Genomic DNA, 22,378 nt, shown 5'->3' with positions numbered 1-22,378 from the left:
ATTTTCTATCAGTTCCTTTTTAGTCTTCCTTTTGAATAAAGTCTGAAAGCTGTCCTTAAAATACAAATAGTGTATCACTTTCTTGCTAACAATCTTTCAGTACTTCTCATTACCAAAGAGCAAATAAAGCCCCTCAAATTATAGAGAAATATCTTCATATCTTGGAGAAGGCAATGGCACCCCACTCCAGTACTCTTGCCTGGAAAATCCCACGGACGGAGGAGCCTGGTAGGCTGCAGTCTGTGGGGTCGCAAAGAGTCGGACATGACTGAGCGACTTAACTTTCACTTTTCACTTGCATGCATTGGAGAAGGAAATGGCAACCCACTCCAGTGTTCTTGCCTGGAGAATCCCAGGGACAGGGGAGCCTGGTGGGCTGCTGTCTGTGGGGTCACACAGAGTCGGACACAACTGAAGCGACTTAGCATCTTCATGTCTATTCTATTAGCTATCTACCTATCTAATGTTTCTATTTTCATCTCATATGTTCTTTTCCATAAACTCTTGGTTTGTTGTATGTTGTATTTTTCTTGAAATGTTTGTTAGGAGTCTTTTTTCTTTTTCTTTTTTTACTTTATGGGACATAGAAAATTATTGGACTTATTTTTGTAAGAAAGAGATAAGATCAGGAAATGATTTATAAGGATAAATGTATTAATAATTTGAAAAATGAAACGAAGAAAGAACTGTTATTTTTGTAAGAAAGAGATAAGATCAAGAAATGATTTATAAGGATAAATGTATTAATAATTTGAAAAATGAAATGAAGAAGAAACTGGCTATAGTAGGTGGTTACTGCCATGGTGATGAGGATGTGAGCCTAGATAGTAGAATGGAAAAGGAGATGCAGTGAGATAATGTATAAGGTGAGATTATACATGAATATGTGTGAGTTGTTGTTTCATCTCAATAGGCTGATTTCTTGGTGTAACACAATGGACAACTGAAAGAATAGAAAAAAGGAAAGAGTTTTAGATTTTTCTTAAAAGTTAATTATGAGAAATTTAGTAGAGAGGTGAAAAGTAAATATGCAGAAGAAAAAGTGAAAAGTTAAGTTGCTCAGTCGTGTCTGACTCTTTGCGACCCCGTGGACTGTAGCCCCCCAGGCTCCTCTGTCCATGGGATTCTCCAGGCAAGAATACTGGAGTGGGTTGCCATTTCCTTCTCCAGGGGATCTTCCCGACCCAGGGATCGAACCCAGGTCTCCCGCCTTGCAGGCAGATGCTTTAACCTCTGAACCACCAGGGAAGCCTATGCAGAAGACTACTATACAAATAAATAAGAAAAACTGATATTTAACATAGGATTTGTATTAAAATGTTACTGAAATACTGGTGTAACTTTTGGTCACTGTATATTTAAGCTATATCGTGATTTAGTAGTATAGTATTCATTTCTTAATAAACATTTTATAAAATTTTTAGGAATGAGTAAAATCTAAAATGGTTTGTCATTTTTTTCTGTTTTGTTTTGGTTTTTTTTTTTTTTTTTCCCTCTTTCTACTTTGAAGTCATGTGTTATGCTGAATGCTGTATGGAGGCCTGTAGAAAAAAATAAACACTAGATAATCCCTACCCTCAAAGGAAATTACTAACTCATTTAAGGCTTATAACAAGCAAAACAAAAATCTAAACTTTAGTCAATTAAGTAGAAAATTTAGGCCCCAAACACTTTCCTCTGAAGTTTGTATAACCAAAGCATGAAAAAAAGGGATATCTAAATTGTTTTGCTTAATTTATTGGTTACCTACTAGAACCAGAGGCCCCCAAACATGAAACAAAAACAAAGTATTCATGGGAAACATTCAACATGCAAAACATGTTTGCCAAGAAACCAAACAACCCACACATAGCCAGTAAAAGCTAAGACTCTTACTCATAGTCTAAATGCCTCCAGACTGAAACTGTGTCAGGGAGAGAATATTTCACAGCTGTAGGACTTCTTCATCGAGAGATTTTTTTTTTTTTCTGCCAGTCTCAAAATTCAGCAACACAAATCATTACTTCGAGAATCACACCCAAGCTTCTTAAATAATGAAGGGGATACAGAGAAATGTTGTTATTTTAAGTTTTCAGGAAAGACGAGACTCTGTTGTGCAAACAGCTATTTTTTAGCCCTTTGAGATGGGTGAAGATCCCCTTCAGAGCTGTGGACAGGGTTCATACAGTCTAATTGGGAGGACTGAAATCCGAAAGATCTTTGAGTTAGAATCCTAGCAAGGACAGATCACTTTGTAAAGTTTGTCTTTGAAATCTTTAGCCTAATTAACTGTCATTTTAAAAAAAATCAGAATAATTTAAAGTGTTTGCCATGAAATTATAGGTACAGGATTTTTTCCAGTTCTTAAAAAATCAGTTTTTCTGGTATTGTTTGTTTCCGCATACATCATCAGAACCATTGCATACTGACTTGAGGATAAATGACTAATATTTACTGCAGTTTTGACAGTAGTTTCTATTCTGCTTTGTCCTTCAGTGATGATTAGGAATTTTCTGGTGGGCCAGTGGTTAGGACTCAGAGCTCTCACTGCTGAGGGCTTGGGTTCAATTCCTGTTAAGGGAACTAAAATCTCATTAGCATTGCAATCAAAAAAAACAAAACAAAACAAAACAATGGGAGACTTCCACAGTGGTCCTGTGTTTAGGAATCCGCCTGCAGATGCAGGAGACATGTTCCTTTCCTGGTTTGGGAGGATTCCACATGCTTTGGAGTAACTAAGCCCATGTGCCACACTACTGAACTCTGGGGGGCCCAGAGCCCATGCTCTGCAGCAAGAGAAGCCACCGCAATGAGAAGCCTGTGCCCTGCAGCGAGGAGTAGTCCCTGCAACTAGAGAAAGCCCACATCCAGCAATGAAGACCCAGGGCAGCCGTAAATAAATAAAATAAAAAGGATGATGATTAAATGTTTCATACTTCTTTTTCCTGTTCAAAATGTTCTCCGAGGTAGACCTAAAGAGAGAGAAGTACGGAGTAAGGAAGCATTTACTGGGAAATGAATTTGTATGAAAAATCGTAGAGGTTTAAGTTTAGAGATAAGGTGTATTCATATTCAAATTTCCAAAATGAATTTTGCCACTGGGTATAATGTTTATCAGAGAAAGCAATGGCACCCCACTCTAGTACTCTTGCCTGGAAAATCCTATGGATGGAGGAACATGGTAGGCTGCAGTCCATGGGGTTGCTAAGAGTCAGATATGACTGAGTGACTTCACTTTCACTTTTCACTTTCATGCATTGGAGAAGGATATGGCAACCCACTCCAGTGTTCTTGCCTGGAGAATCCCAGGGACGGGAGAGCCTGGTGGGCTGCCGTCTATGGGGTCGCACAGAGTCGGACACGACTGAAGCGACTTAGCAGCAGCAGCATAATGTTTATAATAAAATGTGCCCTTTGATCCAATTGTCTGTGGGCTAAGCGTAGTGACTTTCATCTTTATTGAGAGGGTATAGTAAAGGAAAAAACAAAAAGAGTACAGTGGGGAAAGCTGGCAGATAGCATTTTAAGCAAAGAATAAAGGTTAACAACATCAGTAATAATTCATGCTGATATCATGTACCCCTTGATAGGATGTGATGAGCAGTCAGCTTATCTTATGTTTTTATCTCAAACCTTTGTTATTGTTGTTGTTTAGTCACTAAGTCTCAAGTCATGTTGTTAGCCAAATTATGAGAAAATACCACACAGCTAAACTAAAGGATAGTCTACAAAATAACCACTACTCCTCAACATTGTTATGGTCGTGAAAAATAAGGGAAGATTTAGTATCCCACACAGACTGGAGGAGATCAGGAGACCAGATGACTTAATGCATTGTGGTGCTCTGGATTGGATCCTGGAACAAAAAAAGGACATTCGTGGAAAAATTGGTAGAATCTGAATAAAGACTGAAGTTGAGTTAATCGTCATTTACCAATGTTATTCTTCATTTTTGTCAAATGCACTATTCCTACATAAGATGATGACTTTAGGAAAAATTACGTTATGGGTATATGGAAACTTTTTGTACTATCTTTGCAACCTTTCAGTAAATTCAAAATTATCCCCCAATTAAATATTCATTAAATACCTATGCATATATACACACCCTGCAGTCAAGAGTTAATTACAATTTTAAGAAAGACTAATTACAGCAATGATGTTGTCATTGTGTTCAGTTGCTCAGTTGTCGACTTTCACTTGATGTTTTAAGTCTAGGCATTGAGTAAAGTGTAAGCAGTTCAAATGAGACTTTTGTTTATATTTTATATGCAGAATAACAATGATAATGCCTCATGAAAGTAGTGTTACTCAGTTTTTCTTCCAATTGTTATTTATTGAATACTGGCAAGGCATAAGGAGCTCTTTAAAACATTTATACCTAGAGGTGCTGATACCTAGAAAACTTATCATCAGACCTGGAACCAGACTGCAGTCCTTCTGACTCCTGGGCTCGAATCCTTTCAAACACAGCTTGGAGCCTACTAGACCTCTCCCACAGTTCCATGGGGCATGGGAGCTATTGAGTGGGAAGATATCTTTCTCAGTGGAACTTTGAGAAAACAATCAGAGGGCAGTATTCAGCTTCTATGTGTGTGTTAGTTGCTCAGTCGTGTCCGACTCTTTGCGACCCCATGGATTGTGTCCACCAGACTCCTCGGTCCATGGAATTCTCAGGCAAGAATACTGGATTGGGGTACCATTTCCTCCTCCAGGGGATCTTCCTGACCCAGGGATCCAACCTGGGTCTCCTGAATTGTATGCAGGTTCTTTACCATCTGAGCCACTGGGAAGCAGTGGTCAGAGACTTTGGGCATTTTTCCATCCTGATTTGTAGAAGTAATTGTCTGTGTCTTTGATGGGGATTTTGAATACCCTTTTTACATCTCTCCGTGTGTGCTCTTGCTTAGTTGTGTCTGACTCTTTGTGACCCTATTCTCTATAGCCCTCAAGGCTCTTCTGTCCATGAGATTTCCCAGGCAAGAATACTGGAGTGGGTTGCAAATTCCTACTCTTTTTACAGCCTTACCTAGTTTAATTGCTGGCATCATCAGAGTTGTGAATTAGGATATTACCAAAATTGCTTGCAGTGTTCTTTTTCAGGTTGATGTAGAAAGTTTCTGAGATGACATCTAATGATCTTCATATAATCCTTTTTGTGTGATACCAGGAAATTAGTGTAGGCTTGAGTTAGTGATTTGATTCCAGTAAACAGAATACAGCAGAAATAAGAGGCTGCCACTTCCAAGATTGGGTTTAAAAGATTGTGGCTTTCATCTTGTGTGTGTTTGAGCTCTCTCATTCTCTCCTGGATAGCTCAGAACTGGGGAAAGACAGCTTCAAGTCCTTGAGGCAACCCTGTGGAAAAACCCACATGGTGAGGGAGTAAGGCCTCCAACAGTGACATGAGTGAGCTTAAAAGGGCTCTTCTTCAAGACCTCCCTACCCAACCTAGTTGTTACTGCAGGCCATGAGAGATAGTGAGTCTTAGCAGGGACGGTGGAGCCTGATGGGCTGCCGTCTATGGGGTCGCAGAGTCAGACACGACTGAAGCGAGTTAGCAGCAGCAGCAGCAGCTATCTAGCTAAGCTATTCCTGGATTTCTGGTCTGCTGAAACTACGTGTCTGTTTTTTTCTTTTTCTTTTTTATTGAAGTGGGCTCCCCTCATAGCTCAGTTGGTAAAGAATCCACCTGCAATGCAGGAGATCCCGGTTCAATGCCTGGGTTGGGAAGATCTCCTGGAGAAGGTATGGGCTACTCACTCCAGTATTCCGGGGCTTCCCTTGTGGCTCAGCTGGTAAAGAGTCTGCCCGCAATGCGGGAGACCTGGGTTCGATTCCTGGGTTGGGAAGATCCCCTGGAGAAGAGACAGGCTACCCACTCCAGTATTCTAGCCTGGAAAATTCAACGGACTGTATAGTCCATGGGGTCCCAAAGAGTCAGACACGACTGAACAACTTGTAAAACAAACAAACAAACAAACAACAACAAAAAAACAGTTGACCAACAATGTCATGCTAACTTCAGGTATATATTTAAGTAAATCAGTTAGATACATATATTCTATTTCAGATTCTTTTCCATTATAGATTATTACAAAATATTGAGTAGAGTTCCCTGTGCGATATAGTAGGTCCTTGTTGTTTATCTATGTTATAGGTAGTAGTGTGTGTATGTCACGCCCAAATTCCTAGCTTATCCACCCCCTGCCCACTTCTTTCTGCTTTGGTAACCATAAGTTTGTTTTCTATGTCTGTGAGTCCCTTTCTGTTTTGTAAATAAGTTCACAGGACAGAGAGATTATTATACTAAGTAAGTCAGACAAAGACAAATACCATATAATACCACTTACATGTGGAGTCTAAATGTCTACAAGTTTTAAGCTGTCAAATTTTGGGTAGTTTGCTATGCAGCAGGAGAGAACAAATAGTCTCTCTATAAGGGCTGAATGGGGGAAGGGTACAGATTTTAACCAGTTAACTACATTTATTTTATGCTTAGTATTTTGCTACAGTTGACTATTATCTTTATGATACTGCATATATACAACTTATTCTTTTATTCAATTTTATCTGACAGTTGTAGTACATAATTTTCATAATCATCTAAAAGTAATCATGAAGGCCCTCCTTCTCTCATTTGTTTTTATTATACTCAAGGCCAGCTTTGGCACTACAGAATTAAAGCGGAAAAATGAGCTTCAGCTTTGCTTTTTGATTGTTAAAATGCTCTGATGAGATGGAAACATGTTGTGAAACATGTTTATTTATTTATTTGGTTGTGCTGAGTCTTAGTTGTGACACGTAGGATCTTGGGTGCAGTGCACAGTCTCTCTAGTTGTGGCACACAGGCTTAGTTGCTCCACAGCATGTGGGATCCTCCCGGACCAGGGATCAAACTCATGACCCCTGGATTAGCAGGAAGATTCTTGACCACCAGGGATGTCCCACACATGCTTTATATCTAATTTTTTTCTTGAAAAGTTTAGTAAATCTCCTGCCTTATGTGCATTTAGAAATATTGAAGGACAACATATAGAAGCATCTCCATTTATAAGAAAGCCAGATTAATACCTTAATGGGCACAACGGCTTATGTGATACTTTGAAAAATGCTTGTTGTTTCTTTTTTTCCCCTATAATAATTAAATCATCTTTGTGCATATTCAAAAAAATTGATATTATTCTTTTTTTGAATTTCGCATTTACAACTCTTAGGTTTAAAGACATAAAGTATCTCACTACTATTTCCATTTCATCTGCCTATATATTCATCAATCTGTAAATAAACTCATAGGTAAATATACACATGCATATTTACCTCTAAATATGTACATATGTATATACATATATAGTAAGTATACACATGTATAGTATGTATACAAATAAGTGCAGGTCGTGCACATTTTCATTGTTGTTGTTGTTCAGTCATGAGTTGTGTCCAACTCTTTGTGACCCCATAGACTGCAGCACACCAGGCTTCCCTGTCCTTTACCATCTCCCAGAGCTTGCTCAAACTCATGTGCATTAAGTTGGTGATGCCATCCAAACATCTCTTCCTTTGTCGTCCCCTTCTCCTCCTGCCTTCAATCTTTCCTAGCATCGGGGTCTTTTCCAATGAGTCAGCACTTCACATTGAGTGGCCAAAGTATTGAAGCTTCAGCTTCAGCATCAGTCCTTCCAATGAATATTCAGGGTTAGTTTCCTTTAGGATTGACTGATTTGATCTCCTTGCAATCTGAGGGACTCTCAAGAGTCTTCTTCAACACCACAATTTGAAAGCATCAGTTCTTTGGAAAAACCATAGCTTTGACTACACAGACTTTTGTTGGCAAAGTAATGTCTTTGCTTTTTAATATGCAGTCTAGGTTTGTCATAGCTTTTCTTCCAAGGAGCAAGCATCTTTTAATTTCAGGGCTGCAGTCACTGTCTGCATTGATTTTGGAGCCCAAGGAAAAAGTCTGTGACTAAATTCATTATTTCTCCATCTATTTGCCATGAAATGATGGGACTGGATGCCGTCCCATTCACTTTTTGAATGTTGAGTTTTCAGTCAGCTTTTTCACCCTCCTCTTTCAGCTTCATCAGGAGGCTGTTTAGTTCCTCTTTACTTTCTGCCATAAGGGTGGTGTCATCTGCATATCTGAGGTTGTTGATATTTCTCTTAGCAATCTTGATTCCAGCTTGTGCTTCATCCAGCCCAGCATTTCACATGATGTACTCTGCATTTAAGTTAAATAAACAGGGTGACAATATACAGCCTAGACGTACTCCTTTCCCAACTTGGAACCAGTTCATTTTTCCATGTCCTTTTCTAACTGTTGCTTCTTGACCTGCATACAGATTTCTTAGGAGGCAGGTAAGGTGGTCTGCTAGTCCCATTCTTAAGGATTTTCCAGTTTGTTGTGATCCACACTGTCAAAGGCTTTAGCATAGTCAATTGAAGCAAAGTAGATGTTTTTCTGGAATTCTCTTGCTTTTTCTATGATCCAAGGGATATTGGCAATTTGATCTCAGGTTCCTCTGCCTTTTCTAAATCCAGCTTGAACATATGGATGTTCTCAGTTCATGTCCTGTTGAAATCTACCTTGGAGGATTTTGAATATGACCTTACTCAAAAGGCAAAATGGTTGTCTGAAGAACTCTTACAAATAGCTGAGAAAAGAAGAGAAGCAAAAGGCAAAGGAGAAAAGGAAATACCCATCTGAATGCTGAGTTCCAAAGAACAGCAAGGAGAGATAAGAATACCTTCCTCAGCAATCAATGCAAAGCAATAGAGGAAAACAATAGAATGGGAAAGACTAGAGATCACTTCAAGAAAATCAGAGATACCAAGGGAACACTTCATGCAAAGATGGGCACAATAAAGAACAGAAAGGTTATAGACCTAACAGAAGCAGAAGCAGAGGATATTAAGAGGTGGCAAGAATACACAGAAGAACTATACAAAGAATATCTTGATGGCTTGGATAACCATGATGGTGTGATCACTCATCTAGAGCCAGACATCCTGGAGTGCGAAGTCAAGTGGGCCTTAGGAAGCATCACTATGAACAAATTAGTGGAGGTGATGGAATTCCAACTGAGCTATTTCAAATCCTAAAAGACGATGCTGTGAAAGTGCTACACTCAATATGCCAGCAAATTTGGAAAGCTTAGCAGTGGCCACAGGATTGGAAATGTTCAGTTTTCATTCCAGTCCCTAGGAAGGGAAATGCCAAAGAATGTTCAAACTACTGCACAATTGCATTCACTTCACATGCTCACAAGGCTTGCATATACATATTTATTTCTTCATTGCCTTGTGATTGTAGCACATTAAATATCAAAAATTATTTTATTTCTATGATTTTAAATCAGAAACACATAGTACTATTTTCTGGAAACTTTTTTTAAATGAGAGCATATTCAGTGTGGAGAAGATAGTATATGTGGCCTCAAACAAATCTGCCTAGGTAATTCTGCTGTTCAATTGCAAGTGGATAAAGGTGACTCAAGAAATTTTGCCTTTCCTCTGAAATCAGAGATTTTTATAAATTTGTGTTTTTTTTTTTTTTAATTTGAATTCAGAAAATACACACTAAGCTTTATTATTATGGAACACTTGTGATGGAATGTACTAGAGATATTGACCTTAGATTTTGCCCTCACAGAGCTTTCAGGCTGGTGGATGGGACAAAGAGAAAGCAAATTTACCTACAGTTTTTTGCTTTATGTATAGATGACATCTTTCAACTTGTGATCCAAAAGAATAGTGACTCAAATCTGCCTACCATGACAACTGGCATGAGCAGGGAAGTATGAACATTTTAGTCCCACATTTTGGCTAGATTACTGTCTTAGTCATTTTGAGCCACTATAATAAAATATCAAAAACTGAGTAATATACAACAGAACAAGAGAAACTTATTTTGCAAAGTTCTGGAGGCTGGAAAGCCAAGATCAAGGTGCCAGCATAGTAGGGTTCTCATGAAAACCCTCTTTCTGTTTTCAGATCACTGATTTATTCCTGTGTCCTCACAAGGTTAAGGGGCAAGGGATCTCTCTGGGTCACTTTCTATAAAGGCACTAATCCTATTCACGAGGGCTGCATCTTCATGACCTAATTACCCCCAAAAGCCTCACCTATTCACACCATCACCTTGGGCTTGAGAATTCCAACATATGAATTTGAGGGAGATACAAATATTTACCATATGATGCAATCAGGGAGAGTTTGACTGAAAGAGGTGGCTTCTGTATAGAATTGTACTTGTATGGAATTGAAGGTTAGGAATAATATGGAAGAAGAAGGACTCTCCACACAGAGGCAATAGCTCATGGAAAATGGTCTTTGCTTTTATACAAATTGCTACTATCATTTTCACACTATTATTGTTTAAATATGAATAATGACTAAGATAGCACTAAAAATGGTCTTTGCTTTTATACAAACCGGGTTTTAAAAGTCTCTGGGTCTCCTTCATCCCCTAGAAAGAGCATTTATTGAGTTCTGTCTTTTAAAAAAAGGTATTTTGAAGATTTATTTTATTCTAAGACATTCAGTGAAATCATTTTCAAGACAATATCTTGAAAAAATCAGGGAGGAAAACACTATACTAAAAATGTGAAGATAATTCTACAGCAATTTATTACTGATCTAGCTTCATAAATGTAGTATTTTTCTCCTCAGTCTATCCTTATAAATACATTTCACATAATATAAATGCAGATAAGTAAGTTAACTGAAATGTATACATTTATGGTAAGTGCTCACTAAGATTAAAAATTAAATAACTTGTTAAATTTAAAAAAATTGAATTTAACTGATTAAAAATCACTTTCAGTGAGTGTTTAAAGGCTTGATGCCTTTCATGTTGTGATGCTGTTGGCCATTATTAATTGTTACAGTCAACAGATACAAAAGGAAAGAGAGTTTTAAGAAGAGGCATTATGATGATGATGGAAACAAAAATGAGCTCATTGGAAGTGCAAAGTTATTTGAGTATAGGAAAAATTTGAAAGGACACACCAAAAAAATCATTGAACATATGATGCATGTTATTTAGGCTGTTAATGCATTCTTATCTCAGCAAAAGGTAAGGAATCATTATAATGAATGGTTACAGATAAAATAAAAACTATTCATTTAAAAATACTCACCATGGTTAGAAAAATCAGCATCAATGCAAATGCCTATTGAACTAATACTATCTCAAGAGAGGAGAAAACTTTGAGAAGGTAGAGATGAAAGAGTGATGATGAAAGTTTTTTTTTTTTTTTTTTTCTTTTCTGGAAAAGTAGAATGAGTCACAAGCTCAAGGCCAGTTATCCTTTCTATATATCATCAGATTATGTGGTAGTGCCTGCTGACTGCTGAGGAAGTGATTTGCTGTAATCGTTATCAAGAGAGACATTGCCCACATCAGCAGATTTTCCTATGGATGGAATAGTTTATTTTGAGAAAAACTATGGCCAAATAGGCTATTGCAGAAGGAGAAGAGTGTGTCTTGTTTCAAAGCTTCAAAAGACCAAAGTGAAAGTGAAAGTGAGTCGCTCAGTCATGTCTGACTCTTTGCAACCCCATGGACTGTGACCTGCCAGGCTCCTCTGTCCATGAATTTCTCCAGGCAAGAATACAGGAGTGGGTAGCCATTCCTTTCTCCAGGGGATCTGCTTGACCCAGGACCAAACCTGGGTCTTCTGCATTGCAGGCAGATTTTTACAGTCTGAGCCTCGGAGAAGCCCCTCGAAGAACCAAGGTACACACTTATTTCTTGGAGATGTAATTGGAGCCTACAAACCAGAACCCCTTTCAAACACTGTAGGCTTTGTGTTTAAGCTTGTTTCTACAGTTGGTACAAATGTCAGAGAAATACAGTTTGGAGAAAACAAGACTAATCTTTACTCTCCCATTGGAAGGTATTAAAATTTCCACTGAGACCTCACCTTGTAGCTCAGACCCCAGCATGACCCAGTGGTCTCTTCTTGAATACTTTGCTCCAGATTCAGCTCCCTAAGCCTCTCGTGCTGGCTCTGTATCCCTGTGGCTAAACTCATACCTGCACTTGATGAATTCTGTGATCTGTTGTACTTCATCTTTTCTAGTTTTGGTGTCTTTCCTAATATCCTGAATCACAGTTTCCTTAACAACTCATTTGAAACTAATGGAATATGTTTGAGGAGGGTAGACACGGTTGTCTTTTCTCTCCATTGGATGATAAATAAGTCCACTAAATAAAAGTGCACTTTGCATTATTGAATTAATTCTTTATGCAAGTCATTTTTTTTTTGTAAGAGGCAGTAATTTTTCATATCATTTACAGTGAATGTTTTTCCCATATGATCTCAGGAAATTATATAAATAATACAGTGTGTTATAAAAAGTTATAAAGGTATGAATGTAATAATAGTGACTAAAATACAGTGTTCACCTTTCACTTTCATGCATTGGAGAAGGAAATGGCAACCCACTCCAGTGTTCTTGCCTGGAGAATCCCAGGGATGGGGGAGCCTGGTGGGCTGCCGTCTCTGGGGTCGCACAGAGTCGGACATGACTGAAGCGACTTAGCAGCAGCAGCAGCAGCATAGTCATGTATGTATTATTTATGAGAGTAGAAAACATGAAGATAAAATGCAAAAGCCATAGAGTAAGTCTTTTGACTCATAAACAGATGTGATATTGTTTAATCTACAAGTAGCCTGAAAAGAGTGTGGGAGGGTGTTTATCATATTCCTTTTAAAGTTTCCAGCCCAAGTTGTAATGGGCTATGTAAACCATCTACATTTTTGTCAGTAAAAATTATTTCATCCCTTGCTAAAACTCAGTCAGCTAGAGAGTGAAACCAAGCAACTGTTAATACTATATATAACTGTGCTTGCTCAGTGGTTGAGGTTATAGTGTAGTGAAGGGCCTCTGCTGTGATACTGCTAAGTCACTTCAGTCGTGTCCGACTCTGCGAGACCCCATAGATGGCAGCCCACCAGGCTCCCCCGTCCCTGGGATTCTCCAGGCAAGAACACTGGAGTGGGTTGCCATTTCCTTCTCCAATGCATGAAAGTAAAAAGTGAAAGTGAAGTCGCTCAGTCGTGTCTGACTCTTAGCGACCCCGTGGACTGCAGCCCACCAGGCTCCTCCATCCATGGGATTTTCCAGGCAAGAGTACTGGAGTGGGGTGCCATTGCCTTCTCCCTGCTGTGATACAGGAAAGGTCTAATACTTGAAGATGAGCTAACAAGTATTTGTGATGACTAATGCACTTTTGGTCATTTACTATCTAAAAGTGAAAGTGATTTATGCTAAATTACCGCACAGCAGCTATCTTCTACCAACCAAGTTGGCAACCCACTCCAGTATTCTTGCCTGGAGAATCCCATGCATAGAGGAGCCTGGCAGGCTACAGTCCATGGGGTCACAAGAGTCGGACATGACTTAGTGACTAAACCACCACCACCAACAACCATCTTCAACCAACCAAGCTTGAGCCTTACTGAAATTTCAAGGAAGAATAATAAATACCCCAGATTTGATCAGTACTGTTATGGAGGAAAAACCATCAACACAATTTGTTGAATGAGGTAAAAACCATGATGTGGTAGATATTTAATTCCTTTCATCACTCTGATTCCTGTTGTCGATCCTGTGAACTGTAGCCTCCTTGGTCTCCTCAACTCGGGGAATCTGTATGGTTCTAAAGACATTCTCCCACTTTGTGCTGCACTCTGGAACCCCCCCTCCCACCCCCCGCACCAAGACCCTCTGTGGAGAACCTTTGGTCTCACCTGGTTCCTCTCCTCACCCTCAGGAGTGACTATTCTTCACTGCCTCGTGCCCAGTGCATACAGAATGGTGGTTTCCTTTATTTTGTTTCTATTTGGTTGATTCAATTAAGAGGATAAATTCAACCTCTCTTACTCTATGTTGGTCAGAAGTGGGAGTCTTGTTTTGAGTTCAACAATTGGATACCCCTGGTTTGCAATAAAGCCATACCAGATTTATTATGTTTAGTGTTTGCATGTACAGCTTTTTCTACATCTTTACTTTCAAGTATTTACTGTTTATAATTATCATGTGTTGCTTATAAATAGCATTTATTGAACTTTGCTTTTTCATTTTGTCTGACAATTATTGATATTGTAGTGTTTAAATTTATGAAACTACTATTTGTTTTATATTTATCCATTATTTAATATGTTCTTCCTTTTTTGCCTTTTTTAGGTGAATCAAGTATTTTTCATATTTTATTGTACCCTTTTGTGTGTGTGGGTGTGTGTGCGTGTATACCTCTGTGTGTGTTTGTTATATGCTTGGTAACTACTCTATAATATAAATAAGTATCTTTAATTTATCATAGTCCACTTTTAAATAATTGGATACTTTTTCATGAGTCTTAAACATATGGTCCCAGTTTTTATGCTCTAATGGCATTATATATTACTTCACACATGTTATAAACCCCAAATACATTATTATTTTTATTTTAAAAAGTGAAAAGTTTGAAAAGATACAAGGGTACACGATAGTTTATAAAATATATTTTATGTTTCTGATGTTCATCATTCTTTCCTGTAGATCCAGGGTTTAATCTATTATTTTCTTTCTGCCTTTTTAAAGTATTTGTTTTATAGTACAAATAGTCTAGATAAAAGCTATATCTGATTTTTGTCAGTAGGAAAATGTTTTTCTTTATTATTATTATAGATACATTTTGCTGAATATAAAATTCTAGGTTAATTTCTTTTTCATTTTTTTTTTCTTTCAGCATTTTAACGGTGCAGTTCCTCCTTTTTCTAGCTTCCTTTCTGTTGAAAAGTCAGACATCACACATATTGTGGTTCTTTTTTGGTATCTTTTTTGCAATGTATCTTTTATAACATATCTTTGTTGAAATGTATCTGTTTTCTTCAGGATGCTTTCATTATCTTTTGTGTTCAGTATTTTGTTTATCATATGCCTATATATGTGTTTTCCTTGGATTTGTTATGCTTTGCTTTTATTGAGTTTCTGATATCTATGGAGAGGATGATTTTCTTGAATTTTGGAAAGCTCTCATCCAATGTTTTATTAAATATTTCCTTTTTTCATTTTCTCTCCTTCCTCTCCTCCTGAAATTATTTTTACATCAATGCTGACTATTTACTATGGATCTACAGAGAGGGACTTTTTTCCACTTTATATTTCAGTTTGGATACTTTCTATTGTCCCGACTTCCAGTGAACCAATGTTTTCCTCCGTGCCCAACTGTGAAGCCGTGAATTCTTCATTTCTGGTAACATTTTTCATTTCTATCTTTTCTATATTTCTCCTGCAGGGTTTTACATTTCTCCACTAAAATTCCTCATCTCCTCACATGTGGTCCATCTTCCCACAAGATCCTTTGGTATTTTTATTGTCATTATTCAATAATCCCTCTTTGATAAGTCTAACATCTGGATACTAGCATGATTCCAGAGATATCTTTGCATTTTACAGCAAAGTCACTATCTTTTTGAACCATGGAGATTTTGTCTCCAGTTTATAGTTCAGCTGCCAGCTCTTTTTGTATTACAGATAATCTCTCTCTGCCCCCCCCCCCCCTGCGTTTAGCTTTGCGAGGGTCACTGCAAGCTGCCTGGGAGGCTTTCTCTCTGTTCCTCTTACCTCCAGGCTTCTGAAGTTGCCTACCTTAGTTTCTGTGGCTGCCACACTGGAGGCTCTCCCAGGAGGGTCCTTAGCCCAGCTCTCAGCTGTAAGTGTATTACAAATGGAGACCTGTGTATGGAAAAGGGTCCTTGGGTGAGTGTGGATTCGCTCTCTCACAGGGTCTTCTTGGCATTGTATCTGTCAGGCCAGCCTTCCCATGGTCATTAGAAGTTCATTCAAGCTGTGGCTTGTTTCTTCCTCTTTATACCCTTTAATAAGATATTTATTCTCTTTCCATTCCACTAAAAGTGAGACAGTGAGGAGATATCTGGGAGATAGGGACAGGGAAGCCTGATGTTCTGCTCTCCACGGGGTTGCAAAGAATCAGACCCAACAACGACTCAACAAATATGAGAGTGGGCATGTGTCTCACCAGAAATAAGAGCAGGATTTGTTAACATTTTGAAGTTGAGTCAACTAGGGTTCTTTGCCTCCTCAGCGCTCTGGTGGATTAAAAACAAATAGTGCAATAGTTTATTCAGCTTGTTTTGGTGGTTATGCCAAAGGCAAAAGTCCTTTGTGATATTAATATAAAAAAAATCAGAAGAAATCCCTCGAATAGAGTTATAAAAGGGTTTCCAGTGAAAATTGGTGCTTTGTCCAGTGCCACTGGGATGCCAGCTATAGAAAGTCTATCAGTTCACTATATGTGTCAGATATTTATATTTATATGGATATTTATATTTATCAGTTCTAAATGCATCAGAACAGAAGGCAAGGAGTTGCCTGAAATCTCGAAAAAGAAAAGGCATGAAGTTGGCTGCCCTGGTGCTGGAGAACAGGAAATAGAAAACAAGGCAGTCTTGTCCAGGTAAACAGCTCTGCCAAGCACATGCAGCTTTCTTAATCCATTGATTAATGTATTATTTCATCAAGGTGCTCGTTAATTTAATGAAAAATTTATAAAATATTGATTGTGGCATTTTATATGGATTTTTTGCTGGAGATATCAGCATATAAAAAGGCAGAGAAGAATAAATCTTTGTACATGTTGTAATAGAGGTGTGTCAGCGCTCAGTTTACTACTAACTTTACTGCCAAGGCTCCTGAGCATACGATACACTGGGATAGCAGAGAGCTGCTGGAGAACTCCTTAAACCACTTTCAGGTGGAGGCTGAGAGTCACTTTGGTGTTGGTCGAGTACATGCAGTTAGTGTTAGGACCCTGGGTTAGAGAAACATTCTAGGACAACAGTAGTGCAGTGGGTGGAAACAACTGTTTCCAGTGGGTGGATGGTGGTCCTCAGAGATGCAACGCCAGTGTCCCATTTGCAGTGGAAACCATGCAAGAACAGATAAGGAACCGAGTGAGAATTTTTAAGAAGGAGAAAAATGCAACTTGGACAATTATCGAGAATTTGACCAGCTTCACCAGACAGTGATATGTGTAGCATAAATCAGATGTTGGCTTGTGTTCTGTTAAGCGTCATTTTCTGAGAATGGAGAGTTTCATGAAGCTAGTATAGCTAAATAGTTTTCCCAGTAAGTACCATCTTTAAAAGCCCATCTATTAGAGCTAGGAATTTTCCTAGACTTATTAAATGGGAGAGGCTATTTTGTCTAGCTAATATAGGGGACGACAGAGGATGAGATGGCTGGATGGCGTCACTGACTCAATTGAACATGAATCTGAGTGAACTCCGGGAGTTTGTGATGGACAGGGAGGCCTGGCATGCTGCAATTCATGGGATCGCAAAGAGTCGGACACGACTGGATGACTGAACTGAACTGAACTGAACTGATTTCAATTCAATTAGAAAAATCACTAAGCATCTAACAGTGTCAGGTATGCTGTGGGCACTGTGGTATAAAAATAAATAAGACACAGTCCTTGCACCCAGAGATCCCATAGGTTACTAGAAGAAGAAACCATGTAAATAAATGTTAATATGGAATATAAATCAAATTCCGTAATGAGGAACAATCCTATGGTTGAAATGAATGCATCAGGCTATTGCAATGTGATAGCATCATTGCTTAATGATTTGTTTTGTTAATTCAATAACCATTTATTCAGTAGCTATTATGTCCCTACTTCAATGTTGATGAGAAGTGTATTTCAGTCCACATTAATCCACCTAAGTCCTTATGTCTACATTTCACCCTTATGTGTACATTTCACACTTTCATATATAGTATTATATTCCTGCATTGTCTTGCATTTTGACTTCATTCAGTGAAATGAATTTTATGTCATCTAATCTGATACATATTGACTTTTTCACTGGAAAAATTAGAAATGATAAATGAAACACATTGTTTTTTTTTAAACTAATTGGTTACAGGAGATTATATTTAATTTCACAATGATTTTATACTTGGGTAAGGTTTAAAGTGTATTTTGAGGTATGTGAAAGGTGGCTTAATGTATGTTTGAAACAGAAAGAAAAATATGGGGAACATAATATATACTTTATCCTATTAAAAAAGATTTAATGAAATAAATTTCACCAGGAAGCAAAAGACAAACCCATGTTCTAGCCTGAATCAATATGGAGAAACACAAAGGAGAATGAAAATGTAATTTGTCTTTGGAATTACTAAAAAGTATTGAAACTAAATAACTGACAAGAGAGAAGCTACAGCTACTGTCTTTTCAAAGTGCCCTTCTTATGATTTCAGAGAAATCTGAGAAGGTCAGGGCCTCTCATTCTCACTGCCTGCAAAGTAATAGAAGACAGACTCTAATTGTGGGATTAAATGAGCATATGGCTGGTGACTTTTCATGAAGAGAATTAGATAGAATTCTTAGAAGATAATTTTTATTAAAGGTGATGAAGAAACTGAGAGCTACTTTTGTTTTTCTTTTTTAAGAAAAATTGGTATATAAATATAATAATTATACATATTTATATATAATATATAGTACTTATATATTAGGATACAGCATATATTATATGTATGCTTTCAATTATTCAGATTTTTATTGGACCTTAGATACACTTTTTGAAACTAAGAAGATTTAAAAACACTTAAGCAGCCTACTTCTTGTTGTTATTAAATGATCTGTATCAAGGACATTTTTATCCCTTTAATATTCACAGCTGTATTGACACCTGTGACTCAGGTATCAGATTCATCCCTGAGCCTGAGTTCAGCTGACCTTCATGTTTTTTGAACACTATTACAGACCCAAAGATAATTTCTATGAGTCTGGCTTTTGTAATTTTCTGAATAAAACTAGAACCTTTCTAAAGATTAATAACTAGACATAGGAAACATTCTAAAGAATGGCAAATCAGTTGAATAAACATTTAAAAGTACAGTAGATAACAAATGCTTACCTTTGGAAGTTCAGAGGCCAAATGAAGCAGCAAATCTAAACTCCAACTGGGAATCCAAGCTCACAGAGCCCCTATTTAAAAAACGGAGAACATAGGGAGTGGGTTTATCCTTTGCCTTCCCAGTTCCATTACACATCAAAGTTGTTTTACAGGGAAAATAAATCCATAGTTGCAAAGCAAATAAGAAGTGATACCAGCAGCACAAATGAAATTGTGAATGATTTCCAGAGAATAAGTTCTTATTGATAAATAATCCAGACTGGGAGAAAGCATACAGGAAGTCCAGCACAGTCAGAGGAGATGTGTTGGGTATGTTGGGAAAAGCTCCAAGTTCAGTCAGGAGGCATGGGGGTGGGGGAGAACTGAAACCAGTCGTCAAGATAAGTATTTAAAAATCTGTCGGCTGACAGGACTCTAGTGGCTTTTCTCCACTTCCCCACAAATTGACTGACAGCAGAGGCATTTCTTCCTTAGCTTAAGCCAGAGAACATCTTCCTAAAGAAATTAAATAAACTGCCTAAGATGGTCTAGCCATTCAATGTGACATCTGTCTCTTGCGACAGAAGCCCAGCTGAATGGACATCAAGCTGTACAACCACAAAAAGGAATGTAAGAGGAAAGACCTCTCAAGTCAGGAGAAAAACATACTGAAATACCCAATTCTCAGAGTAATCTTTTTGTTATTTTGGCATTTTAGGTAGCCTGCTTACCTTCTGGCCACACATCCGTAAATCATTCCTCCACGTTGACACATCCTCACGTATTTACACACGGACAGGAAAACAGCCTGCTCACTTCCAGGGAAAGCCTTTTTGAGGAAATAGATCCAGACCTACTCAGAGAGGGTGCAACAGCTACATTAATTCATCAATAAAGTCCTTTATTCACAAGTATGATTTGCCAACTAAAAGATCAGAGAGTTTAAAAAAATTAGTTCTGATTTTCTTAAATGCAAAGGATGCCAAGAAACAAGCTAAAGGAACAGAATGAATGACTGTAGACGAAAAAGAAATAGTTCAATGAAGGTAAGAGAACTTAAATATTCTGATTACATTCTCAGAAAGATTTGTTTCAATATTAAATATATTTAAGAAAAAGGAAGAAGAAAGGAAAACCAGATTATGACTAAAAATAAGCAAACATTTTTGGAACTAAAAAAATTTTTTTGTGAACAATTACAAAGGAAATCAAACATACCAAATTAGTGATCTATTCTGAAAGATAAAGTTGATAAACTCACAAAACATTGAAAAAGAATTAAATATATGAGTAGAATAGGGATGGATTATTGAAAATCAATTCAGGGGCTCTGATTTTTTTTTTTTTAGGAGTTTTAGAAAAGAATGTAGGGAAAATGAAAAAGCCATAATTTAATTTAGACATAATGTAATATGTATTAGAAAAAATTTCTAATACATGTTTTGTCCTAGTCAAAGAAAGGTAGTGCAAGTCTTCAGAAAGAAAGACTCATCTACACATGATACCTCAGAACTCAAGGGATAATGGGAAAGTTGCAAAAGTATCCAGAGAAGAGGAAAATCAGGTTACTGGAGGATGCCAAATGCTGTTTTAACAATAGGGACCTAAGAAAGGTGAAGGTTCCTGACTTTAGCGAGTTGAGTTGACTGTAGAAACAAAGGATGATTTATAAGTAGTACTGCAACAAAATCAGATAGGTACTCATATTAGCATAAGTATAAAAGACCACTAGAGTTCTGGCCCTTAGGTACTCAGAAGAGGCTTCAGAGAGGGTGCTGTCTGACCTGGGTCTTGAAATAGAAGTACAAATTCACATTAAGTGTCAGAAAATCAGAAACAAATACAATAATCTGCTTACTCTCCTGGTGTAATCTTCATATCTTTTACTTTGATATTCAAGTTTTCTTTTCCATTTCTTTTTCATTGCCCTGTTTATGCTATCTTCTCTCCACTATAAGCTCCTTCAAACTTCTTGTAGAAAGCAGATCATATAGCTTCAATAAATGAAAATGCTTAGTTTTTTAACTTTAAATGCAAGTAGGTTGAAAGTTTTATATTTTTCAGGGAACTAAATAACATTAGTTACACATGATTTTTAAGTTTTTATGGGAAGGGGGTGCTCTTATACCAGAGGCTTTAGTTCATGGTTTTGATGATTTATTGGCTTAAATGAGATGATATTATCACTGGACATACTGATCAACCAAAACTCTCCAACAGGAATGAAATCTCCTCTAGATTAAATATTTAAATATAGGGCTTTCTATTGATGCCAAAACATAGAAAGAAAGAAAAAGAAAGGACAACTCATGAAAAAGGATTAAAGGAGGCTGCAATGACTGTTCTTGAAGCCTGCCTTGTCATTTGAATGTTTATCAGAAAACAGAATGGTGAAATCTGAAAACAATACAGTATGTTTTTTAATTTTCAAGGACCATGGATTTCTATAAATTATTTCCAGATAAAGATGTTTTAAATTGATGACACAGAGCAGAAACAGTCTTAGTGAGTCAGTAAATTGATGAGCAAGCTTTCCTGAGTACACCGTGTATGCAGGACTCCATGGTGGCTATTTTAGGGAATGTATTGTCAATATTAATGCTGATGCCTCCCTTTGGGGATAAATTGGTGACAGTCAGAGTTTCCAAAATAAAGTCAAGCCTGTTTCAACATTTTTATGTTATAGGTTCTTTTCAAAGTATTACAATATTTGGAAATGAGGGTTTATATTTTAATAATGCAGTTGAACTTGGGGTCAAAAAAGATAGACATTCATTTTATATTACTACTTGTTCTGCTCCACATAGCATTTTGAATAAAATAGGACATTTGAAGATCCTCTGCACCCAGTTATATTGAGCTGGACTTGTTAAAATTGACTTTCATGGTCTTTCATTTTGATGGCTTCGGACCACTCGAAAAAGAAAGAAAAGCTAGTGTTTGGGGGAAAAGGTGCTATGTAGCTTCATCCTTTACCCCAGAAATCAGGAATACCTTTTTTGAAACCTAACAGCAGTAGTCTGACCATCAGGAAACCTTGAAATCTATCCTGGAGACCATTTTCTGTGTCTTTGGCAAAAAGCTGGGAGGCCTGTTTGAGATGGCAAGAGAAGATTTGCACAAGGCATCTGATTCTGAGAAAAGGGATTACTTAAAGGTACAAGAGAAGGGTTTTGAGTCCAAATAGGGGTTTAGAGGGCCTTTTCAAGTGTCACCACTTGAAAAATTCTTGATAACGTATCTCATCACTTGGACAGAGAGCTCAATCCCTTCTGCTCAGAGCCTTCAGAAATCTGACCTACAAAGAGCCTGGCTCCACCAACGGAAGGTAATGTTGTGATTTCTTTCCCCTTCACCCACGCTCTGAAACAGTGCTGGCAGATTTCCCTTCTGTACAATGAGCCTGCTGACCTTGATAGTCTCAAAGTCCTCTTTCAGTTCTAACCATTGAAAGGTTTTTCAGTTCACTTTCCATT

The 22,378-nt window shown here is 37.6% G+C and overlaps 1 long non-coding RNA gene across 1 annotated transcript; it reads right to left on the bottom strand.

Annotated features, from left to right (window-relative positions):
* Positions 1-2,891: 2,891 nt before the first annotated feature.
* Positions 2,892-18,987, bottom strand: LOC138989198 (uncharacterized). The gene is made up of 3 exons (XR_011465451.1): positions 18,924-18,987; positions 15,622-15,708; positions 2,892-2,951 (listed from the first exon to the last, which is right to left on the bottom strand). It is a non-coding gene; the product is annotated as an uncharacterized lncRNA (long non-coding RNA).
* Positions 18,988-22,378: the final 3,391 nt, after the last annotated feature.

This window comes from Bos mutus, chromosome 9, assembly GCF_027580195.1.
Source record: "Bos mutus isolate GX-2022 chromosome 9, NWIPB_WYAK_1.1, whole genome shotgun sequence".
In the NCBI taxonomy this organism is placed as follows: Eukaryota; Metazoa; Chordata; class Mammalia; order Artiodactyla; family Bovidae; genus Bos; species Bos mutus.
Note: the sequence above shows the minus strand (reverse complement) of the source record. Positions and strands in the feature narration are given on the sequence as shown.